The sequence below is a fragment of the Meleagris gallopavo genome, chromosome 2, assembly GCF_905368555.1.
Source record: "Meleagris gallopavo chromosome 2, MGAL_WU_HG_1.1, whole genome shotgun sequence".
Taxonomy (NCBI): Eukaryota; Metazoa; Chordata; class Aves; order Galliformes; family Phasianidae; genus Meleagris; species Meleagris gallopavo.
This window is the reverse complement of record NC_139405.1, coordinates 4,891,127-4,916,412: the sequence shown is the minus strand read 5'-3', so window position 1 is coordinate 4,916,412 and position 25,286 is coordinate 4,891,127. Positions and strand designations below refer to the sequence as shown.

Sequence of the window (25,286 nt, the reverse complement as noted above, 5' to 3'; positions counted from 1 at the left end):
TTTCTTGGTTTTGGAGTAAAAGAGAGAAACAGCAGTTAAACACCTTTTGTGTGTGTGTTTGTGCACGCACACGTTGCCTATATAACAAAACAAACACAGAACTGGAAAACGCTGGAAAATCCACCAGGAAAAAGACACGTGTGCACTGTGGAAAGCACTGTGCATCTTGACAGAGGATGACCAACTTTTTATTTATAATCAGTTTCTTCAGATCCCGATCGAGACTGGGGCAAGAAACACTTGGTCAAAGACCTCTTGCTCTGAAAAGAAAGGCAAAGCATGGCTAATACCTGCACTGCCTGAGGATAACGATCTGCAGAGCTGGGTGAGGCCACACGACTGTTTACCTGCATGTCACTATCTCTTCCATCGTACTATTTGCTGGTTTACAGTTACACAGCATAATGCAGGGACTATTTGCAGCTCAGAAGATTGGTTGTTTCATATCAAGAAACTTGTGACAAACGTATATGCCAGCACAAAGCTGTCTGAGATGTTCTTAATTGTGTAATGCAGAAGGAGTCCAGCCTGCTGTGATTTTGTCTATAGAACCTTTTTGAAACAGATCTTGAAGCAGATTAGCTCTCCATCCAGTATCCAATTTGGTCTTTAAGAGACAGAGTTAGAGCAATGCAAGCCACAGCTTGGGGAAATGCTCAAGGTTGCTTCATCACTCCGTTTAGCAGCACAGTTACACCCAGTGGAACTGTGCTTTTGCTTCTACATATATACTGTTAGTTTCATATTTTCCTCCTTTCTTTGGAAGTAAGGTTAATCTTAAAAAGTACATTAGGTTCAGTTTTATCAGTTTGGAGGAGCATATGATTACGTCTCCATTAAGTCAAGATGTAGATGTTTCTGTACAGCAACAGAACCACATTTTAGGGATTGTTATTTGGGTTTCATAATTTGTAAAGCATACAGACTGAGTACAATAACATCTCACATTAGCCTTTCACATGATCAGACTGAACTTTATGCCTATGAAATGCATTTTATAGATATAGTGCATTGAGAATGATGAGACCACAGGGTTCTTAAACTTTCCCTCTTCTCCTCTGCTTGTCCCTCAGTTCTATTTTCCCACCACTTTAACTCCACCCACTGAATGTCCACCTGCTGTTACAGATGGTTTCTCTGCACTCTTAAGTCTTCCCAAAAGAGCAGGCAAAGGATTGTTTGGTCATAGTGTGCAAGGAAGGGATCTCACTTACAGTCTAATAAAGTGACAGATTCAACAGCAGTCTGGCTTCTTTGTCAACAGCGTTATAGATTTTCCTGACACAGTAGGTCTGCCAAAGACAAAAGGTACACAGGAAAAAAGCTGTGTTGTGTGAGAAGAGAGAGCTAACTATAATCAGGAGTACGTCTCTAAAATACATCTTTCTTTTTGTGTTTCTGGATGTAGATACAGCACTACCACATCCCCAGAGAGTAGCGCGGCGGTGAATAATACATTTGCTATTATTCTTTCAACATGGACTGCAATTGCAGCAGTCCTTCAAATTTACATTTATTTTACTAATTTGGATGATTGACATGGCAAACATCTTAAGGGATATATGAAACATTATTTACTCAGTTCCTAAACTATAGGTATTGGTCTGCCCAATCAACACATCTTGAAATGCAGCATGTTTGCATGACAAAGTTCTTCAATACGTTTCCTGGATTTCTGTTATTTTTGAGTTGCTTTCTCTACCACGTAACCCTCCCAAAGGACATTAAAACTCAAGTAAATCAGCATATGATTTGTCAAACAGGCTGTATTAGTTTTATTCGGCAATTTCTATTCTCAGTATTTAGATATGGCAAGCCTTAGAGAGCTGTTTGAGAAGCTCCTCAGTTCTGCTTTCCTTTTTCCTTTTATATAAACATGCACTTGTATTATTGAAGACTGTGATTTAAGATAGGCAAGAACAGAAGAACCTTTGAACGTTCCTGATTTTCCTCTTCAGCTACCATATTTTAAGTGGCAACACTGGTTCCCCTATTGGGCACTTTACCTTTTATTGAGGTACTTCACAGTCCTCACTACCACAGTATTTTGTCTTCTAAGGTTCAGCAGCTGTAGCAAACCTTAATTAAATCTCCTTTATTTGTATTTTTTTACTGCATAGACATCTAATAAATACTAGGAAAACAAAATTAAATATCATAGTTATTAGAAAAAGAATGTAGAGGAAGAAAAAAGCCTTTGGGTACATACAGGCAAAGCTGCTACTGAGGTGGCTTATGAATAAGCACCTGGAACCTGATTCATCACATAAAGGAACAAATTACATTTGTGGATGCAATCTTTTTTGGCCTTCCCCCTCAACCCTCCTCCTCTCCCCCACTTCACCGCATTCACTATATTAATTCTCTTGGCTTCCCACTTATACTGAGCTTCTCTTTTAATCAATACTTAAACCAAAGGCTTGATCCAAAGCCAGCAGGGACCAATGAAAAGTTTCTTCAACTTCCGTAAAGCACAAGAACCTGAATTACATTAAGTAACTAGTTTTCCCTGCAGACTGACTATATGCAAAACAAAGCGTAAAATACTTGAAATTACAGCTTTTTAATAATGCTTCAATACCACTTTAATCACGTAGACATGCACTCTCCAACTTCACATACTAAAATTCAAACAGAAGTTAGAATTTTTGTCTTGTTTATCCAATAGTGTAAACAGAGAAACATACATTATAGCAGCTATATTAAAACAATTCAGCAGCAAAAGACAGGTCTCAATTTAAACTTCCATTTCTTATAGTCTAGATTTCAACCAGGATACCTGGGGCTAATAATTAAACTCCACAGAAATTACAGAAAGGAAACACTGAAAAAAAAGTCAATAAAGAAACCTTTTAGAGGAATATATCTCTAGGACAAATGGTTGCAGTGTTCATTCTATTAAACTGAATCTGAAGGAGAGGAGACCTTAGACTAGTCCTTTACATAAATGCTGCAGGTGTTACAGAACTGCTTTCTATCCCTTGGTAGATGCAATTTTATTGTAGGGTTTTTTCCCCTTTTAAATGCTACACACACACACACACAAAAAAAAAGGTAAAGCTCAAGTTTACCGAAAATTATGGCTTTTACCTTTCTTTCATGGCCCTGCACCACTGTAACCACCAGTGGTAAATGCTGAAGGTGAAACACCAAGACCTTCCTCCCCTGTGTGCCAAGAGAATCCTGTTGTGCTCTCACTCAGGGGATCTAACACACAGCACCTCACTTCGTTCTTCTTTTATTCTAAAAATAATTCTTCAAATGAAATCTCAGGGTGGTACCTCAAACTTGCATTAAGCTGCATGGAACTAGGATAAGTATTCACCCCATTCATCATTCCTTTGTTTCTTGCTTGACAGGGATGATAGCCTAATTTCTCCTCTGCATTAATAGAACATTCACGTCACATCAAATCCTGAAGTCATTAGTTAGTATATTCACCAGATCTACGTTAATAAAGCAATAACTTGATCACTGGCTTCTAAAGTGCCAATTCAAAATAGAAAAACAGGTGCTATTTAAACAGCATAATCATCATTCTAATTGATACCTTATAGTTAACATTACAGAAGAGGGAGTCACTACGAGCACAGAACTCCCACATACATTTTTGTTCAAGCAAGTGTCTCTCAGCAGTGAAGGCACAAGCGTTATGGGCATGGGAACAAGAACTGCTCCTGCTAAAGCTTGCAGATCTGTATCCTCTTCAACGTACGCTATATGCTGTTGAGCTTACAAACACTACACTATCAGACATCCTTGCTTTGGGAAAGTTGTAGAGGAACAGGAGCTCTAGCCAGAGATGGGATCATCAAATGGACCACCTCTGAGCAGATCTGAAAATAAAAGTGTCTACCACAATTCTGTACTCGGTAAGTCTAAAACTGCTCCATGAGATTCAAAAGCCCTTGATGTTGGAAGATCTGTCAATCTAAATCCCAAAGCCTGTGAAGCAGGCAGATAGAGAGAACTGGGGTTAAGAAGAGGTTCCACTGCATGCCCTGGGAGCTGAAAGACTGCAGAAAGTGTCTGGAGTTTGAGAAGAGCTCAATGTTTGAGCAGTCTCTCATGGAGCCTGCTGATTAGTTCTGTAGTCCATAACAGGCTCCAGACTTAAGTAAACATTTCACCCAACAATATAAGAGACTGTACTGAGTGCAGATCAGAAAAATGAAGACTAAAGTTTTTCTCCTGCAATTCTGATACATCTGTCTCAAGGTATCATTAGCACATTTTTAAATAGGTGTAACTCTTCCAGACAATGCAGCACAGATGAATCTCAAAATTGAATCTTTTTAATACTTTCTTCTATCATTATAAAAATAAATGCAGGAGAATAGCTCCAAATTAATTGCAAAAAGCTTTTGAAAGATTGGAATTTATGTCCCAGGGAAATAACTCAACAAAAGAAAAAGCAAGTCTTACGGGTTTGTTATTTTAAAAATCTATTAAGCAAAACAAATGTTCAAATAACAAGAACAACAGTTCTCAAATTACAAGCATATTAATTTTCACACACTTATTTGTTCATTTGTTTTTTCCATAATCCCTGTGACAGACAAACATGAAGAACCATAAAATATGTATGCGCTGATGATACAGCTGCACAAACAGGCACGCTTTGAAGTAGTTCAGGTAGACGGGCATCTCTGCTCTACTTTAGAACTTGGAGGTTTCTCTTCACTTAAGAATACAGGCATATCTGTGAGAAGGTAATTAGTACTGAACATTTGCTACTTCAGAACTGAGAATGTGGTACAATTTCCCAGCGATGCTTCTTACACCAAAATACAAAGGGAAAGAAGAAAGCGCAGGCAGAATATATGAGATAGGAGCATGTGTTTATATGAACACAGCTGAAAACAATGGGGGGGGCATTAACAAAGCAGAAGTGTGTTATAGAGCTGCAATTCTGAAAAGCATGGGCAAAATCCACCTAAAAATGCAGCAAAACACTCTAGAAAACTTCCAAGGGGAGAGCTTTGGGATGGCACATGCACCGATAGATCACAAGCCAGAGAGCATTGCCCTCCACGATAAAAAAACAACTCGGGTATAAAATGGGCAGCAGCAAATAATGAAGGAGAGAAGAAAAAAGGGAAAAAAGAGAGAGAGAAAAGGGAGAACAAAGATGCTAAAGACAAAGTTCAGTATGGAAGGGAATAAAGATAAAAGATGCACAGCTAGCCAGAGTAATAGTGGGGAGAAGCTCTGAAACACTTTAACTTTACAGTACTTCTGAGTTAAGTAAATATTACCTCTTTTAGTTTCATAATTGAGGCAATGAGGGTAAATGATTTATCAAGATCACACGGGAAGTTTGAACCAGCGCCAGGAGCCCAGATTTATTGCCTAACCCCTGCACCATGCTGCCTCCCTGAACTGATGTAGACAAACTGCAGGGAGTTCAAAAAGGACTGAGGCTCTGGGCTGACTAAAATACAAAATGAGATTGGAAAAGAAAAAGAAAAAAAAATAGGGTTGGCCAATTTCTCAGTCATACAGCAAACAAACTCATAACTGCACACCAAATCTGGCATTTAATTCTCTAGACAGCAGCTCACACATGCTGAGGAAAAGCAGCAAAATACCAGCAGAAGCAAAGCTCTGTCCTGCACATGTTTTTCTCTACTTGTGACAGAGCAAGGGACCAAATAAGAGTGACAGGAACTGGTCACGTTGCTCAGTTGAGTGCTTTATGAAGTGCTGGATGTTTCTGACATACTTCAGTGCAGCACAAGACCTATCTTGAGTAGTGCAGCTAACAGTTCTTGAAGAAGTTCAGCACATTCTTGGGCTGATGGAATGAGGAAGTCGTCGTGGGGCCTAGCAGTGTTCATAGCTGTAAGAGCTGCCAATGCAAAGTGCAAAGAAAGCTATTTGGGTTACTGTGAAAGTATGTATTATTGGGTATAAATGGGCTGAATGAAGAAACATAAAATTTAGGCTTAACACGAAGTAACAAATCATCTAAGGATAGAACCACTCCACATACAACCACTAATGGGAAAAAAAGAAACATACTATCCAGATAACCTGTTTTGATAAATAAGCTAAAACCTATTCCAGTTTTAAAATGTATGTTTGCTGGGAAACAGATTAATGCACTAATAGGGAGACCTAGTTTTCCTCTGGAAGCTGAGAATCAACAGCCCCCAGCTATCCCTTTTTGTCTGTACAATTTTTATGAGGCACACAAACATGATGCAGAAGTGGGGAACTTCTTATGCTGAAGCAATGACCTTCACTTGAGAGGATGTATCAGCAGATGGAAGATTTAAACATCAAAAAGATTTAAGGTCAAGTTTAGCTGTAACCTTTTAACTATTCCTTTAGCTTTAACATACGTAACTAAGATTGCAGAAGGGACAGCTATCCTCCATGTCCTTCAGGAAAATGGATAAAAAGAAGCTTAACTCTAGCAAAATGACTCCAAAGAATTCTGTTCCTGGAATGCTACTTTTAAGGAGTTGATTTACCTATTTATTTTTAATTAAAAAAAAAAAAATTAATACTAAGCTGAAATGAGAAAGTATAATCAGTGCAACCTCGAAGACAGGGCAGCACTGGTTGGCCAAGCACAATGAAAGAGATTGTACACCTTTTCCAGTTTATGGTTCACAGTCCTATTTAAATTAGTTGGTTTTGAAAGAGCTCTGAGTAGGGCGTCATCTGTAAAGATGGAAAGGTATTTGGCTCTCATGTGTATTTTTTGAAGTGCAACCAACCTTCAAGGCCAGGGGTTCAGAATTAGCTACAGTTTCATTGGGTTTGATGGGCTTGCCAGAATAGATTTTCTCTTGCATATTTAAATTACTTTCCCTGCCATCACACACCACCACTTTCAGCATCTATACACACGGATCAGGATGTAGCTGCTTGAACTAAACCAATTAGCATGTGGCAGACAGCCAGGGCAACCATCTCTTCCATGGAAGTCTGGTTCCTTGAAATCAGTTGAAAGGTGATGACGACAAAAGTGAAAGACTCTGGCTGGGCTCTAATGCCTCTCATGGGGTCAAGACTGGCCACAGACAAAAATCAGATCAGGAAGGGAGAGCGGCTCATGCCAGCCCTACTAAAATTGACGAATACGAATTAGAACCTGCAGTGCACTACACAACTTTTTGCCAGATACATCTGTAAATAAATTAGTTTAGCTGACATCTAATTAAATCTACTCCTCAGTGTGTGTCATTCTTCTTGCAAGTCCAGGCATACAAGATTATAGGAAACTTTTGGAGACATTAAACATTCATTGCTAGCTGTATTCTTATATCCTCATTCCAACTTACCAGTTCCTAAATCAAAATATATGATGTGAACAAGAAACTAGTACACAGCACACATAAACACATCAAGATCTTGTGCTGTAGAGGCAAATTTACTAAGATCTAGCATGCGTTGGGAAAATAATGTTATTTAAAATAAAGGGGGAGAAGGAATGAAGTCTCGTCCTTTTATCAAGTCACGTCTGGGTATAGAAGCATTTGAAACCACTCTACATTATGTTCCATACACACTGCTGACAGCCAAAACTAATAGGGAAAGCTAACCTAGTGCTATTTGATGACTGACAATCTCCATGCTGCAATATTTTCATTGGCAGAAAAGGAACATAACAAAGACAGAAAAGACAACTTTGAATTTCCACTGGAGTGTCAGACTAAGTTAGAATCCTTGTATTATCAAGCAGATTTTTTCAAAAGCTAAGCATGAAGTAAAAATGAGACTTTAAACTTCACAGGACCTAAATCCATTCACAGTTAGAAAAAATTAACAAATGGTTCTTGACATCATACAATGAAGTCTTCATATAGAGGGAAATTGCCGTCTTGAACTGTCATTATGCATCTCTCGGCATCTAATTTTATCTTTTAATCTGTAAGCTTTGACAAAATTCTTAAAACACGCATTTTAAAGGGAACTGAAAATGCCAGGATATGAACACTCAGCTAGAATTTCTTCAGATCAGCAGAGGAGTAAAGGACTCATTTTTGCAGTGGTTTATTTTGACAGCGTGTGACTATACGTCCTTGAAAATCAAGTCCACAGAAAAGCAGCAAAAGGATAGACATACCAGAGCAAATGAGTATTCATAATTGCAAAAGTGCCTGCATGTCACACACACTTCAGATAGCTGGAGAACCGAGTGGCTGCCTCTTACTTGATTGAGTTTCTAACACGTGTGTCCCTGTTGCTGCTGTGTCTTCCATTTACAAACAGAAAGCACTACGAACACCCTTCTTAATTGCATCGTGATTAACTTCTCAGTAGGCTTCAATATCATTTTGTATTGAGATAGCTTTATACTTTGCTATATTTATGGTTTTCAAACGCTACTAAAAGGAAAATTATGAAATCATTTGTCATTCCATAGATAAGCAAACGGAGTGCCATGTTTGTGGCACTGACTCTAAGCAGCGTACATGCTTATGCAGCCACAGGTAATGGAGCGACTGAATATTCAAACACAGGAAAATACTTAAGTATTGGATGACAAAAGACGGTTTGTTTAAAAATGCCTTTCAAGATACCTCAAAATCCCAACACACATGTACAGATCATAAACAGTGATTTCACTGACTTTGAACAAGTCTTCAAAGATCTACTTCAGCGTAGCTAATGGCACAATTTGGATTTCACCTGTTTTCCAAAATCCAAATAAGTATGAAAAGATGAAAATCTATCCTTACATGTTTCATGATAGAGCATCATTTTCCAGCAAACAGAATCTAAAGACTTGGGCAGCTCTTCGGGTGAAGGCTGAGGAGCCTACGAAGAGCTATGGGTAATAGGCAGAAATTTGCACCTGACATACAGACTGAGAATCTCTTTCCCCACCTTGCTGCTTCCACATGATATCAAGAAAATGCATCTGTCTTCTTACAGTGCTGCATTTCCCTAGAGTTGTTTCTTTTCCACAAGAACAGTAAGATTCCTAGTCCCTTCTGCACTATAGGGGCTGCTGGGAGCTCCAGGTTCCTAACATCTCCTTTGACAGCCTTTGAAACGCTACAGGCCATACAATATATGATGCAGAAACTCGAGCTGCCCCTCTCATAGCCAAGCGTAACTCTTGTGCCCTGAAGTATCAGTGGGATCTGCTCAGCTCACGTATAAGCAGCGGTGTTTAATAAGGTGTGGCAGCAGAAATCCGGTCATATTGCTGTTTTCTAGGCTGTTAGCATAAGAGAAATTGAAATGAAGATAGCAAGGCCAGCTTCACAAGACTGTAAATGTATTCTGTTTCTCTTCTCCATAGATTGACATAGGAGTTTCTGATTCCTTCAGCAAGTTAGTTTCCACTTTAACAAAAGCATACTGCAGAAAACAGAAGTGAATCCTACCCCAAGTTGGCTCTCCTTTCTCAAGATTAAACCACTTTTTCTCTTTTCCCATTTCATTTTCCTGACAATTATCTTCTCACTTTTATTACTCCATTTATTTTCTTCCCCTCATCAACGTCCCCAGTAGACATGTGAAAATGCTAGTGTCGCCTGTAAAAATGGCATCAGATGAAATAAAGGGAAGGATTCCTCTGACTCATGAGTTTGGCTGTAGCTGTAAAGAAGTAACGGGGTCCCAGCTGAATGTCACAAGATACAAAGCTAGTACATCTCCAACAAGGTAAATTCAGACAAGAAATCTAAGTCAGCATGTCAAAAGTTCACTCTTCACTCTGCAAAAAGCAAGAACCATAACTTTTTTTGGCTGTTTCCTACTTGTTGTATAAACTCCAATTTCAAATACTCCATAATTTGGGGAAAATTCTTTTTTTCATATTTCCTACTTATTTCCTTAGTAAACAAGTCACATTGTATAAACTGATGCTGTTGATGGAAATAATCACAACTCCAGATGATACCCTTCTTCTTTTTGCTACTCTGATTGTAAAATTGATTAATGAGCTCTGAATTTAGAAGCATCTATACTAAGAATCTGGGTTTTTAAATAGTTTCATCTTCCTCAACTAAGAATATGTTGTTACTTCCTGATGGGGAAATATGTATTTGAAAGGTTCTAGTAGAAAGCAATTTTATGTCTACAAGCACACTGTGTTTACTAAGAACAGTGTAACCTTCTGTCACACTATTAAGGTGAAGATGTTGGTCTACAGACACTCTGTCTAATATCCAACACATCTAGAAAAAAATAATACAGTGGCTAAGCCCAAGGTCAAAAGTAAGTGTTTCATGTTCAGAACTTGAAAAGCAGAACTAATTTAAATTCTTATTTGGGAAGCATTAGTCTTGTTCATAAAAGAACACTTATGCTGGCTCTGGTTGCTAGCACACTGAATCGTTTACTACTAAAAACAGGTCTCTTTTTTAGATTATCCCAAAAGCCACACCAACAGGTACCAGAACACTTGACCGTGTGACAAATCTTTGATGAAATAACACAGCAAAAATATGACAAAACTGTAACTGTCAGGGAAGAACAGAAATACATTTATCAAAATACCCTAGATTTCTTCTGCAAGTTGACTCCTTCACAGCTGAGAATCAAATTATTACTTCATTTACATACTATGTAATGGTCTGTACAGGCAAAGGAAACACATGAGTTTTAAAACCATTCTTTGAGAAGTAAAACCAGAATATAGTAGTTTTCCTACAGCATCTATTTAGGCAGAACTTTGTCACTAGGGAACACAACTGCAAGAAGCTATGTCCTTTCATTTATTTGACTGCTCAGCCATGAGCTCCAGCACCTCTCAGCATTAATAAGGGAACAACAATCGTGTCCATCACGGAGACATAGGTGTCTTGTTATAAAGCCATCATCAGAAACCGATCACAACAAATAAAAATAATTAATTACTGAGAAACAACATGGGCAGAGAAACACTTCCTTTCAGAGGAGCAAGAGTCACAAAGTCATGCTCAACAAAGAAAGAGTGTTTCTGACTGAACAACTGTATTGACACCTCAGGTCCACAAGATCATATACCGCAATGCAGTATTTTCAGGAGGAAAAAAAAAAACTACAAGAAAGCACCAAAGCAGCTTTGGAAGTCACTCAAGAGGCAGCACAGATGAAACCCGAAATTCAATATCTTGTTTTGCCCCGAAGTGGGGGCTGAGCAGCGAAGGATTTCTTCCTTTTTTGAGAGGCCAGCACTTGCAAGGAGGGCTGACCTTTCACCCCTGCTGAAGTCTGTGGGAACAGGAATCTTTGAGACTGGACATGATTTATTAAAAGGGCAGGGTCAATTAAAAACTCATATTTCTGGCCGAGCGTATTATTGCCAGTAAGGCTTAAGACATGACATTACCAAGGGGGAAAAAACCCTCTCCTGCTGTGTAGTTTTTCTCCAGCTTTCTAACTACGCGCACGTGCCAGTTCATCTAGGTAGCTTTCAATAGCTTGTGTGAGTACTTCACATTTCAAAATGATGAAGAGGGGCCACCACCATGAGATTGGAAAGCTAGAACCTTTCAGGAAGACCACGTCAGTGAAATATCTGAACTATCCAAATCTCCTCATTAGCAGATTTGAAATGCAGTACGTATTTAAAGAGAATAAACATGCAGGCAGTCCAAATGCTACCCAATTGCAGAGATTATCTACAGCATAACATACTGTATAAAAACAACAAAATTGCATAGCAAAACTTTAAGAGTAGCGGGTCGCCCTTCAAACATGAGAATCTTGTAAATTTATTTTAGGTTATATGCATCTCTCCCACATGCTGTATGTTACCCGACCCCTGTAGTGAGAAAGATCTTTAATAAGTAAGTGGAAATTTCACTGCTCCTCTTGACAGATCAGAAGACGATGCAGGTGACATCTTCAAGGCAGTTCACAGAATGTAACCTGGTATTTTTCCACATGCTTGCAGGCAATGTGACACTGCAGGTAAAACTTCCTTCAGGAACTTTGCATAAGACAAGTTTCTCCACATCTAACCTGGCACACTATCAGCAGAATGGGTGCCTGCATTACAAATGTAGCAAATCTGACTCTCAGGATTACAACTTCTGTATTACCTTGCCTGGCCCAAGAGGGAAACTGGGGAGAACCCACAGCTGCACTGCCATCAGCCATCTCGCCTACCTGCACCACAGAAAAAGAGGAGAAGGGAAAAAGCATTTTTCCTGCATTAATATTTCCAGCCAATGCAAAATTAAATGAGCCTCATCTCCCAGCAGCATGCTGCAACACAAGCTCCAGGGGGAAACAGACAGCTAAGGCTGGAGGTATCCAGCACTCAGCACTGAGCGGGCAGAAAGAAAAATCAGGTTTGAGTTACAGTCAGGTACAGAATGTGCTGAACAACACGCTATCAAACTGCATAAACTTCTCAGGTGTCCGGTATACAACGTGATAAATGTGAGTGTTCTGTGAGAACGGACAGCTTGAACTTGTTGATTTCCAGCTACCTGTAGTATATTTGTGGTCAGATTCCTGGAATTTGTTAAACGTTCACTTTCAAAAGACTCCTCTAAAAGTCAACTTCTATTTACAACTACCCAAAGTATTGACTGAGCACAGAATAATTTGAAGAAGACTAAGTATGAGAAAATAGATACCAATAAGGTAGAACCTGAGAGCTAGCTTTAGCATTTTACTGATTTATAGTATTTTTACTTGGCTTTGGACGCTTCATTCTGTGTCTGAAAAACAAAGCAAAAAATCCACTTAAGTCAGAACAGAGGTCAGCAATCACCATTTCAACTTAAAATATCCCCATTTAAATGCAAATACTAGCCTTTCTTCCTGACCTTTAAATGTTCATTTCATAGAAATGGAATCGAAAGTGTAAATTTTGTGTCTTGATATCTCTAAGCAGTTCCCATGTCACTTAGTCACATTTTTGTCACATAATTCCTTCTTATTAAATATATTGCTTCTGATTAAATATATGTCATTGTATCAGTGTGCTCCAGCTCCTCAGAGACAAGAACGGTAATTCTGCACGATGTCTCATTTCAAAGTACACAGATTAAAATGGAGATGATTGTTGCTTCTTGCTCTCTATTATTTGAGATAAACTCAAGTTTATGTGACTCCAAAAGGAACTTTTTGAGGCTCAGTAATAACAAATTTAAATGATACCAATATTCACAGTAGAGACTTGCGAGTTCTTCTCAAATAAGGCCATCTAAATTAAAAAAAAGTTTCAATATAGCTATGCCTTATCCTTAAATATAATGGCGGTTGATAGATTATTAAACGTATAAAACCAACAAAATCAATGAATGAATATTTCTTCTAGTAGTGAGGAAAAATCCAGTTGTCTCCCATTAGCTTATTATAGCAAAATGTTTCTGGATAGGCAGGACAAGGCCTAGTAATGAGTAAGAGTGCAAATGTACTACTGAGCTACGATATCTTGGCCCTGCTGGACATGATGTGGCACAATTGCCTTCAGTACTCCCACCAAAAGCAAGGGAGAGAAGTTCTTGTTCTTTACAAGAACGTTTTCTCGCCTGTATGTAAACAAATGAGACCTCCCTACCATGGATAGGATAGATCATAACTTGGTAAAAATTCAGATTTTTAGCTGAAAGGCAAAAAGGAAAAGGCGTCTGTACCAGATATAGTCATTTCATCTTCACTCAAGAGCAGTGGTCACTTCTTATCTCCCCCAGAATATCACATTTGCCTATTCGCCCTTTTCCACCAGCAAACCATAGGTACTGCAGGGAGAGAAATAGGATTCCCTATGTCTGCAAATGAGAAATATGTTTCTGTTGTGGTAGCTGTTTTCACTAATTCAGTCATTATTTACTTAAATTAGATCTCAGCCCTTTCCATATATTTTACTTCGCTATTCAAATCAAGACAGGCTTCATTTTACTGCCACAAATTGCACACGCAGAATCTTATCGGTGGACAGGCAATCGAGACTCTGACTTTGATTAAAAAGAGATAATTACGCTTTACTATTCCATTTTTCAGGGAATAGGGCGAAAAGTTTCAAAGATTGATTGCTCATGGTGGTATTTGCTCCTCTCTATCAATCCAGCTAACGGCAGCACCAGCTCTAAGGATCTGTCACATTCTCACCTCTCAAATCAAAAAAGAATGAAAAAAGAAGGATTTCCTACAAATATTTCAGAGTGAAAAATCTTTGCTTATAGTTTTGGTCGTTGTATGAAACATTTATCCGCAGATTCTTCATTTCAGAGTTCAACTATTACATGAATTAACTCTTTAAACAATCACATGGAATTTAGTATTTCATATGCATGCAAAGGACACAGCAACCGATTACTAATCACAGCAAGTAGAGAATCACAGCACAGTCAATTCAATTTTCAGCAATGCCTCTTTAAGCTCTAATGAACCATGGTGCCCTAATGAGAGGTTTCACTGAATCCTGGCCAATCAAGCAGAAATTTTATGGAGAAAAGAGAAAAGCTGAGAAGTGAAAACATACTCAGCAGTCATATTTTACAGCAATGTATTCAACAATCGTCTAGCAGTTATCTTTTAGATCTGTACAAAATTATCACAGTAGAATTTTAACTTTGCACTGCAGGTTTGGCTTTTTCTTTTTTTCCCTCCCATTTCCAGCCTCTCCCTCTGCCCCCAAAAATGGTTGACAGTGAGCTATGTGAAAGAAACACATGCTGAAAAACAGCAAAAGGAGTCACTACACCCCAGTCCATCAGACACTGTGATGGTACCATAGACTGTCCTCATAACTTGGACTACTTTGATTTGTTGTGTCATTAAAGATATAGTAAGTACTCCAACACATCAGACCAGATGTCTGAATGTTGTAATATTTAGATAATTTAATTATTCACTCTGATCTGTGCCAGAACGAAAACTTTGATCATTTAGAGTGATAGACAGTCCCTTACAATGTGAACAACAGAAATAGATGACCTGGTAAGTGTCTGTCTTTAAAATGTTCTGGGTTTTGGTGAGGCTGCAAGATGAGAAACTCTTCCGTGGTAAGCATCTGAATCTGCTGTGGAAACATGAGCCTCAGCAGCAGATTTAATTTTTGTCTGACTAGAGGAAATGAGAAGAAAGAAAAGCAATCGATATCTCTGAATGGTTTTCTTGTTGAAAGGTAAGAATTTGGATCTTGCTGACTTCTTAAAAGCTGTTCTCCTAATGACTTCTGGTTGGGATGGAGGGATGGCTCTTCATGAATTTCAGGATTATAAGATTTCTCTTCAAAAGGATGATGATGAAGAACAATATAAGAGAAACACAAAATCCCTCCTTCCTGGCTTTAAGAATTACTGCAAAGATTACCATGTCAGCAAATCTTTTTCTCCTGAAGAAGCACAAGTAGGACATGTCATATTTATTCAGGCTCAAGAGCAAATTAATGAATTCTGGACCCTACACTTTGAAGATTGCTAGAAAAACCTTGTGTTATGGGAAAAGTAACTTCTACAAAGTACTTAGCTGAGGCTCCACTGCCAAACTGGTCGGTTCTCTGAGGAAGCCTGTTCCTTAATGGATACAAGAAACTAATCAAGCTTGTTCGGCATGAGAATAAATCAAGGTAGGTAGTTGTCACCAATATACGATGCCTATTGCCTTTACCTTCTGTGCACTAAAGTTGGTTTTCATCCTTCATCTGTAAGACAGGAATGACATCAGTGCAATAATATCCATGAGTCAAGGACCTTCTGGTCCTCTAGATTCAGCCTCTCACACATAGACACATGGAATTTAGATCACCTATCAATATGAATACATCTCTTCAGACATAACACATTTCACTTTGAATTTACAACTGCTCTGCTGATAAGCAGAGACTGTCATATGGCTGTGATGCCTCTAAACCACAGAACTTCGTATTTTAAAGCATGCATAATATGTTTCTAGTGCTTCCAACTCTAGACTAACTAGAGACAAATGTGCAAACCAAAGGAGAAAAAACCGATCCCGCTGCTCCTATACAAGGAGCTAATGAAAATTTAACTGAAAAAATATTGTTTCATAAGGGTCCTGAAAATTAATCCTATCAATGAATTTTAACAGACAAATGTAGTTATAAAATCTATATTCTTGGAAGTATTAAAATGAAGAACTGAATTGAAAGGTGCTTTATTGTTTTTTTCCTGCCAGAAATACGTCTATTAGATCCTTCTCATTTTGAAGTAACAATGCCAGTTTCTTTTTTGTTTCTTCTTTTTTTTCTTCAATTTAAATTGCTAGCAGTTTGATCAGAAAAATGAAAAGGTTATGTAGATGTTCTTTATACACCAATAATTTTCTTTCAAACATTTGGTGGTTCTATAGATATGCCTATGTCTTGAAGAAACTTTAGGCTTTGGCAACAGTTCCATTCAGTATGGTCTAGATGGCATCAAGGATTGACATAAAAATACAGAAATTTTTACTGCTACACCTTCATCCTGACTCTGACCAAGCTCATAATTATCTTCATGTCAGTGAATCAATTCAGCTCCGCTGCTCGAATTCATAAGTACTGACCTTTGATAAATGTGAAAGCAGATGGTTTTGTTGGATCACTGGAAATTTGGCACATATCACACACCACAAAAATGGTGCTGGCCTGTCAGCATCTTTTTTAGTCCCCTTTTTCTTATAAGAGCAAAGAGCTGGATCAACACAAAACATATGTTTTGTCCAAACATCAGTGACTGCTGTTCCAATTTGCTGTCCAGGCACATGTAAGAAGGAAGGCAGCAAGGCAGCACTTCCCCATCACTTCACAAGCCTTTCCTTCTCTCAAATGCAAGAACATTTTGGTTTGAACTTTAGCATATTTTGGAAGAATAGAGATGTCCTGACCACACAGAAAATGAGTCATGGTACGTACAACAAAGTGACTTATACAAAGAAGCAGAGTATTCTGAACCTACATCAAAAAGGATAACTAAGTACAAAGTGGTAAACACCTTAGTAATCTAAGAGTGTCCAGACAAGAGAATCCCAATGACTCAACTTTTTCAGTAACATTTTATCCACTGTGGCCAATACCAGATGTTTCAAAGGCAAATACAAGAAACACAGATGGACGTAGTTAAGGGATAACATTATGCTTCAAGATAAATGTTCTCTCTACATTGTCAACATAATCTGAGTTTGTCTTTCACCCTGGAGCAGAGTCGTTTAAATTACTTCCAAAACACAGGTTTTCTCATTTAGGTCTAGTTTCACAAAGCAAGAAAGCTCATGTGACTGCTCTGGTCAAGACATAAACGTTTCCCTTCTTCTACCACCAAAACGTGACTCTTGAACTTTTTGGCCAACTTCATCAAAACTAAGATGAATGGGCATGAAAATCTAAGAGAGAATTATATTCCCTGAGTGTCGTGAAAGCTAGTTGACTCACCTAAAGAAACACCCAAGGTAGAGCATCTGCTGAGGGAAAGACCGTCTGTAGCCTGCAGCTATACATCTCATCTGGCAGCGTCCGGCCGATCAAACACATCACATACAGGCTGATCAATCAAATCATGCCTAACCCAAGCCAAAGCCTTCTGACCCAGAAGGGTTTCCTGCTCAGCCCTGGTGCAGAGAAGGAAAGGAGCTGGTGTTAAATCTTCGGGGATATTCAGGTGACAAGGGACACGTACCCAGAGGAAAGCATGTTTCACCCATTAGGCTGAACAAAGAGTAATTTGAGAAGCTTTTCCCCGCACGTCTAGCTATTGACCCTATCAAGGTCTAATCCCAGTCCTCCTTTCTTTACTCTTAATTCTGTTAAAGACAGCCAAATATGTTATAGCTATGGCTAACCAAATACTAGACGTTATTTTTTTTTTTGTTGGGGTTTTTTTTGTTTGTTTGGTTTTTTGGTGTGGGTTTTGTTTTTTTTTTTACTCTCAGCTTTTGGTTTCTTTAGCTCGCTCAGTTTCATTTAACTTCTCCCACCTTTTTGCTCATGCACGGCAAATAAAATGATTTCCTACACATCTGTACTGTATATAACAACTATAATATCTATTCAATGTTTTCTATGCTTTCCTCCAGACGGGGAAAAAAAAAAAAAATCTTTGGGTCTTTCTGTATGTAGGATTCTTGCTGTGCACCAGTTATTTTCATTGACTAACTCCAGATTCTTTTACGTTCTGTGACAGTTTTTCACTAAGAAAACATGTCAAGAAGCAGCCAAAGTTCAGACATGCAATTAATTCCTCATTAAGATATTTTTTGCATAAAGCAAGCTAACAAGTTGTTCATTTTTTTTTAGCTGCAGTCATACATTGTTCAACAGTATGTTAAAACGTTTCAGAAAAGGAGGGCATCTGAGATTCAATATATATTTATGCAGAAGGGGACTTTATCAGGAATACAAACCTGAAAGAAGGAATTTAGAAACGTCTGAAATTCTGAGACTAATTTCATTTGCATTTACTTTCAGGTGTTACACTGTCATACATGTCATCCACGCCATCTGTTAACAAGCACAGTATAAATATCAACTAAAAATTAGACTAAAGTTTTGGGGATGAAATGTTCACTGCAAACCTGTTTCACATTAGAAGATACACGCACACAAAGTTTTCACAAAGACATACATCAAAGTGAAAACACCAAATAAAAGCGCCACATTTTACTGTCACTGATTTCACTGACGGAAATAGTTACTAACACACCAGTGGGCAGAAGTTCTGGAACAAGAGGAAACAGCTGACCCATCTCAGAACATAAGCTGAAGGTTTCATGCAGACTTCCTTGGGTACACAGCAGGACACAGGGATTGCTCCCAGGTAGCTCCTGAACAATACTTGTCACACCGCTGAAAATACAGCATCATTCATAACACAGGGAGAGAGGGCACTGCGCCTCCGAGCCAAAAAGTAAAGGGCTGACAAACACGTCCTGTAAAAATAACTTTTGCCAACCTTAGCTTTGACATTATTTTTATCTGTAAAAGCCTAAATTGTGAGCGCTGATGCCTTAATTTGATCACTCTAATATTAGAAGCTTCCAGACCTATTAATGCGATGCTCTATTTAACTAGTCTCCTGAATTGCTAAACTTGACTACATCAAATTTGAATTTTAAGTGATGAATTTAAAACAATTTTTTCCTGGAATAGCAAATGGCATTTAAGCTTCTAAACTGCTAGCAACGTTTAAATTAGTCACATATAAGTGTGTCACTCTGACGGGACAATAAATTAATTAGGATTCATTTAGTACACCATATCATGGGCACACATAACAAATGTATCCTGGCAGTCCCAGGGTAATATTTTAATATTGTAAGAGAGAAAAAGAGTGGTTATAAAGCAACACGTGGAGGCACATCAACACAGTGCAGTCCAACAGAAACTTCAAAACTTCCAAAACTTTTAGGGTTGGGATTAGCTACTAAGTGAAGAGTAAAATTTGTGTGGGGTGCAAAATATAGGTGGATGCAATGTAGGCAATGCTCTGGAACAAACAGAACACAGATGAAGCACAGCCCGTTACCTGCAGGAAGAACCAAACTCCTAGGGTTTTGTGGAGCTGCTCTGAAGTCTCTGTGTGCATCCTTCCCTTCATGAGGCTTTGTTCTCTTCAAAAGCACACAATTTATTTCTTTTCAAGACTGTATACGATTCACATTTGCTATGATGAAGCTACAGTATTTCTTCTTCTAACGCCTGTCCCCTCAGAGGGAATCGTAGCTCAAGTACATCTTATTAGAGCAATCCAGCTTCAGAGAATGACAGAATCAAGGAGGCTGGAAAGACCTTCAGCATCAGCAAGTCCAAGTCCAGCCACCAGCCTGCATGACATCTGGAAGGGCAGATGAGGACCCAGCTCTGCAATTAATGCATGTTGACCCAGCTGCTATTCTCAGCTGGCCACTGACTGTTCCACGTAGCAGGAGCTAACACAGTTCAAGGGATGCACTGAAACATTTGCTCTTGGACCTGGCCTAATTATTGCCGTCATTAAGAGCTTCTACAGAGCAGGAATGAGGCTCTCTGATACAACACAGCAAGCCAGATTATGTAGATTTCTCTAGGCAATCAGACCTCTAGTATTTATCATGGTATCTCTATATTCAGAACAAAATCTCCAAATTATATCTCAGGTTAAAAAGTACTAATATGCGAATCAGCAACAAACTAACCACTGTTAGAACCCAAAACTCATCTCAGCCATTCTTTTATTATTTTTTTTTTAAACATCTACCAGGAAATGGTTGTGAGAGCTGCCAAAGCAGTACTAAAGGCCTCTTCAAGTTCCCATCACTTCTACAGGAAATTTGTTCAGGAATATTAAGGGAAAACAAATGCTCTTCCACATTAGGAAAACAGAAGAGGGCAATCGAGGGGAGAAGTGCAACATTACCAGCTTTGGGTTGGCTGGTCTGAAATGAATTCTTCTAGGCAACAAGAAAGAATATCCAGGGGTCACAAAAGAAGTGAGTGGAATGAAAAATCTGATTTTTCTCTAATCAAATTTTGTGCATACAGGTATGGGCAATCTAATTCCAGGCTGCCAGATTAAGATATTAAGCCAATTATGCTCATTTTATCACCTTGTAAAAATGAACCATCATTTTATTTAAATTTGTTCAACTGTTAAAGGCTAAGAGAGTAATATATTTCAATATCAATATAGAGCCAAAATACATTTCATATAGAAAGCATCTATTTATATGAATCTTAATCAGTCTAGACAAGTGCAGAAGCGCTTCTTAGTGCAGACCGAAAGGCATAGCAGAGAGTGAATTGAGTGGGCATAGAAAAGATTTACATTAGTAAAACTGAAAACTCATTTCCTGGGCCCATTCATAATGGGGAAATTACTGTCCCATTCCCTACAGACTTTCTATTATCCCATTATAGGAAAGCCAGGACATGTATCTGTGCTTGCACACCCATGCACACGTTGCATCAGGAGAGTATTTGAACTTAATTTGGCCAAGGTCCATAAATTCTCTCTGAAAGGCAAATGAAGAGCCAATCTGGTCACCATGGCATGACATCGTAAAATCCAAGTCAGAAAAGGCTCAAAAGCCTTGTGGAGTACGGCACATTCTACCTATGTGGTACAGATCTGTGCTCTAACAAAGTGGGTGTCCCAAAATTATCAAAGTAAATATATACGCATATGTTGCCAGGACCCAGTGGCTAATTTTCCAACTGCTAAAGACAAGCAAATTGAAAAGGAAAGTACACAATGCTGCAGCATCGTGTACATCACAGAATCACCAAGGTTGGAAGAGATCTTCAAGATCACCCAGTTAGTAACACTAAATTCTTCCCAACTGCATCCAGCAAACCCAGCCCAAGCATCAACTGTAATGCTACAACTTTATAGTGAAGGCAAAGAAATGCTAGCTTTAAAAGACAACAGTTTGCAGGAAAATGGCATAAAAACAAAAGTGAAAATGCATTTTTACATTCAAAACACAGGAGGTTTTCCCCTATTGGTTCAACAGGGCTCTTCAGCACGTTCTTCAGGGCTTTGGTGAACTGGGGACACAAAACCTCATCAGTCATGTTCATGTGAAGAAAACCTCAAAAATATATACTAGAATTATTTTTAGATAATAGCCAGAAAATAACACATCATATCTTTAGCAGTGATCTGAAAAGACGATATAATTATGAAGAAGGCAACTAAGAGAGCTTTTGAAGTCCATTTTATGAAGCTTAACTAGCATTCCTTTCTCAGAGGTTTTTTCCCCATCCTATCTTGTCTGACATCCTTCTCAAATAAACCATTCTCATCTGTTACGAAGATTTTACAAACATTGGTTTATCCTATCTTGTTGTCCATTTTTACTCTCCATGAAAGCAGCCAGGTCAAGGCACCTACAGGCCACATTCACCGTCAAGGAGATATTCCAAGAAGGCTGGGAAGTCTGCACGAACACCACCTGAACACAAGACAGAACACAGCCAGAGGACACGTCAGAAGGAGGCACGTGTGTGACAATGACCTCTGCTGTGACTGCTGCCTAAAAAGCAATTTGTCATGTAGGCTCCTGTGCCAGCTATTCAGTGCCAGCTGGAATCCTATTCCACACCCCCTGGTGAGGAATTCAGTACCTTTGTACCAGTGCTCTACCTGATCCTGAGTTACCAGCTCAAACTCTCAAGGTTTACTTCCCCAAGAGAAGTACCATAATTACACTAATAGGCTTGCTTGCCTCTCTTACAGCAAACAGATTAAGGAAACATACAGCAGATTACGTTAGGGCAGATGTAAAAACATGCATGATGTAAAATAGATGGAGATGCACTAGCACACTGCCCTTTGAAAACTGAGGTATCTGACCACACGAGCAGAGGCAGGGCACTAAGAGAAAAGGGTGTTCGCTGTGCAGATGGTGGGCCTGGCTTTCAAGAAAAGCACATGTTAAACTCATCCAGCAGAACAGAGCGCTGACGGCTTCCTGGGCACAACATAAACCTCAAGGGCAGATCAAAGGGGCCACCCTGGAGTTTAAAAAAAAAAAAAAAAAAAAGACAAATCAAAACAAAGAAAAGGCATCCCATGGACAATCTGTAATTACTGCCCATGTTTGCATGAACACAAGGACCCAGCCCTCTTCTCGAAGCTGAGAACTCCACGAGGCTTTGCTTTAAATCATAGACAATCAATCATAGAACGGTCTGGGTTGCAAAGGACCACAATGCTCACCTAGTTCCAACCCCCTGCTATGTGCAGGGTCACCAACCAGCAGACCAGGCTGCCCAGAGCCACATCCAGCCTGGCCTTGAATGCCTCCAGGGATGGGGCATCCACAGCCTCCTTGGGCAACCTGTTCCAGTGCATCACCACCCTCTGGGGGAAAAACTTCCGCCTAATATCCAACCTCCCCTGTCTCAGTTAAAGCCCACTCACAACTCCAGAAACTGAGCACATAGATATAACCAATATGTGGAAACCATTGAGTATACAGAAAAAAAAGAAACAACAAACAATACTTACTTTAAGTAGCATGCAATGTTTTAACTAACTCCAAAAACAAAAAACTGACTTTAAAAACTGGGATGAAGGATCATCATCTACTGAACAGCCTGGAAGATGAGATTAAGGGTGTGAGTTTAAAAGCAATGAGCCATTCAGGAAACCAAAATCCGTTAAGTTATTAAATACAGGAACACTACCTTTCAACATCTCTCAAAGATGGGAGAATACTGTGGGATTTAGATAGCATTTTCACTTGCCCCTGACTTGATAATGGGTTGAACACATCTGTCCAGTCCATCATTTTCTTATTTCAAAATTGGTAAATGGATATGGAGAACTTTGACTGTTAAACTCTGTTTCTGAGAGTGTGACACAGGCACTCGGGATCAAAAGGCTACAGAGCTCTGGTGAGCTGTCAGCTCGTACCCACCAATTTTGCAGGCTTCTTTACAATTAGAGCCGGTTTCTTCTAGCTGCCTTTAAGCAGACCGGATGTCCTCTATCAAATATCTTACAGTAAACACCTATTCCAATTTATGGATTTTCTTCCTATTTTATTTATTTAAGCAGTCAAACTGCAGGGTGCATGGTTTTTTTTTTTTTTTTCATTCTTTACACAGTGCAATTATTCATTTGTTTTATCATTTCACACAACTCAAATGCAATTTCGTTTTATCAGAAGCATAATAGAAAGATCACTTCAAGGCCAGCACCCCATATAACATAATTTAGCTTCATTACCCTGTTTGCTTGAAACATTTTGCCTGGGAACAGTCAGTAATAAAAAGCACTTCAATCCATCTCATCCTTGAGTTATGTCATAATTTTCAATTCAGGGTGCTAGCATCACAAAAAGAAAGGTAAGCTAGAGTCTGTTATAAAAATATCAAGCATATTAATGAAAATGGTGAAAGAACTGGAGAGATTTCCCCCCCCCCCCCCCTCCTTCTTTGATCATTCCAACAATTTCAGTCAAAACAGAACTTGAACATACTGATGTGTGTGTATGCAGCACCCACACTTTACACACCAGACATGTTTCTGAAGGTATCTTTCTTAAGTGCAGAACCCCAACTGACTTTCATCAAAATTCATATTCTGACCTCGTAGAGTTACGTGGCTGGTTGGTTTGGGTGGTTTTTAACCCTTGACTTATGGACATAATTCTTCCAATCTTTTCCTTTCCTTTCAGTTGCCCTAGCATGGATCTTAGCTGTTGCACAGTTACTTGGATTTCACAGTACCTCAGTGATATTTGACATATCCAGGATTCCAAACCATAATATTTATAATATTTATCCCTTCTTATTTGCGGACAGACTTAGAAGATTTTCTTACAAGGTGAAAACTACAGCTGTATATAAATGAGAGATGTAGAGATACTCCTCTCTTTTATTTAAGAACGAATGTCAACAAGCAGAACAAGGAGATAAGGACACCACAGCAAACTCTTACAAGTACCATGCAAATCTGTGATCAAACCATATGCTCGCAAAACCTTTATCGCCTTATAAAAACACCAACTGTAGAGGCAGTGCACTGAACTAAAAGCAGTCATTACTCTGCACTGCAAAAGAATAACATTGCATGATAGCAGATCCACTCTCTTTTATCAGAATTTGTAACCCAATAGCATTTCTGCTTTGTAAATCAACTGACGCTACAATCTAACATTACTAATGCACTTGAATTCATCTCCTCTACGTCTGCGGCATGAAAAATAAGAGCAATCAAGAAAATAAAAACTGAAGCAAGCTGTTTAAAGTCTTCTGGACACTCAGATGACACCTGATTTTTGAAGCCAGTAGGTAACCTTTAATGATGTAATACTAATATATACTATTGCTTGCTTTTAAACTTCCCCCATTGCCAGCGGCAGGACTTGTTTTCCATTATGACAATTGTAGCCACAGTACAAAATCTATATTCAAATCAATAAGTGGTCCCCTCGCACAACATCACGGACGTTCGTATCATTTACCGAGAACCTCAGAAATCAAAATTCAAACAAAAACATAATTCCACGAGCACAAGAGAAATGCATCTGTGGGTAGCGCAACACTTTCTGCCTGCATTGCATCACCTTTTCTTCCACTGACAGCAGATCCACTGCTTATCCACCTTTTTAAACACTACTGATAAGTGGTGAGTAGCCCTAGGACAATCAAACTGTAATACAAACAGTCACCACAGAACAAAAAAAAAATGAGGCTGTAACTGCAGAAGCTTTCAAGTTGACTGAAATTACTAAATACTCTTCTCCTTAACTGGTTCTGGCTGACTTGGCAGTTGGTGAAAGAAGAATATGTTAACAAAATAGCAATAAAATGGTTTAGAGAAAGATATCAACTCAAGCTATGAGTTGCTTCTTGTCAGCTTTTCAAAAACTCCAAGTATTGATATTTAAGTCTTTGCACGTAGCAGTTCCACTAGCCGCCTTTATTTTAGCACGCTTTCTTACTAAGA

The 25,286-nt window shown here is 38.8% G+C and overlaps 1 protein-coding gene across 10 annotated transcripts in view; it reads right to left on the bottom strand.

The window, feature by feature from the left end:
* MACROD2 (mono-ADP ribosylhydrolase 2) overlaps positions 1–25,286 on the bottom strand; it is an 837,243-nt gene that overhangs the window by 502,069 nt on the left and 309,888 nt on the right. The gene's annotated exons all lie outside the window — the stretch shown is intronic.